The sequence below is a fragment of the Sinocyclocheilus grahami genome, unplaced genomic scaffold (genome assembly GCF_001515645.1).
Source record: "Sinocyclocheilus grahami isolate Dianchi unplaced genomic scaffold, SAMN03320097.WGS_v1.1 scaffold91.1, whole genome shotgun sequence".
Taxonomy (NCBI): Eukaryota; Metazoa; Chordata; class Actinopteri; order Cypriniformes; family Cyprinidae; genus Sinocyclocheilus; species Sinocyclocheilus grahami.
The window spans coordinates 2,396,708-2,397,271 of record NW_015505270.1 but is presented as its reverse complement, the minus strand read 5'-3'; positions in this window follow the sequence as shown (position 1 = coordinate 2,397,271).

Sequence of the window (564 nt, the reverse complement as noted above, 5' to 3'; positions counted from 1 at the left end):
ATCAAGCGGACAAGTAGTAGGATGATTGGAAAGGATGAGTTTAGAGACTTCTGCCTCAGAGAGTGGAGAGAAGGATGAAAACGAGTGTATGTTTGCTGGTAAGATGTGTTTGACAGTTTGTGGTGTGGCAAATTGTGCACTGAGGTTTGTAATTTTATTAATGAAGAATGTGGCAAAGTCGTCAGCTGTTAGAGTTGATGAAGGAGGGGGAGGAGGAGGACAAAGGAGGGAGGAAAATGTTTTAAAGAGCATGCGAGAGTTAGGCGAATTGTTAATTTTGTTGTGATTGTATGTCCTTTTAGCAGTGGAGACATTAGCAGAGAATGAAGAGAGGAGTGATCGATATACATTAAGGTCAGTAGGATTTTGTGATTTGCGCCATACTCTTTCTACAGCTCTTAGCTTAGAACGATACTCACGGAGAACATCAGATAGCCAAGGGGCAGAAGAGGTGGTACGAGCTGGCCTGGAAGACAAGGGGCAGACAGTGTCTAAACAAGATGTAAGAGTGGAGCAGAAAGTATCAGTTGCACTGTTAACATCAAGAGATGATAACTGTTCAGG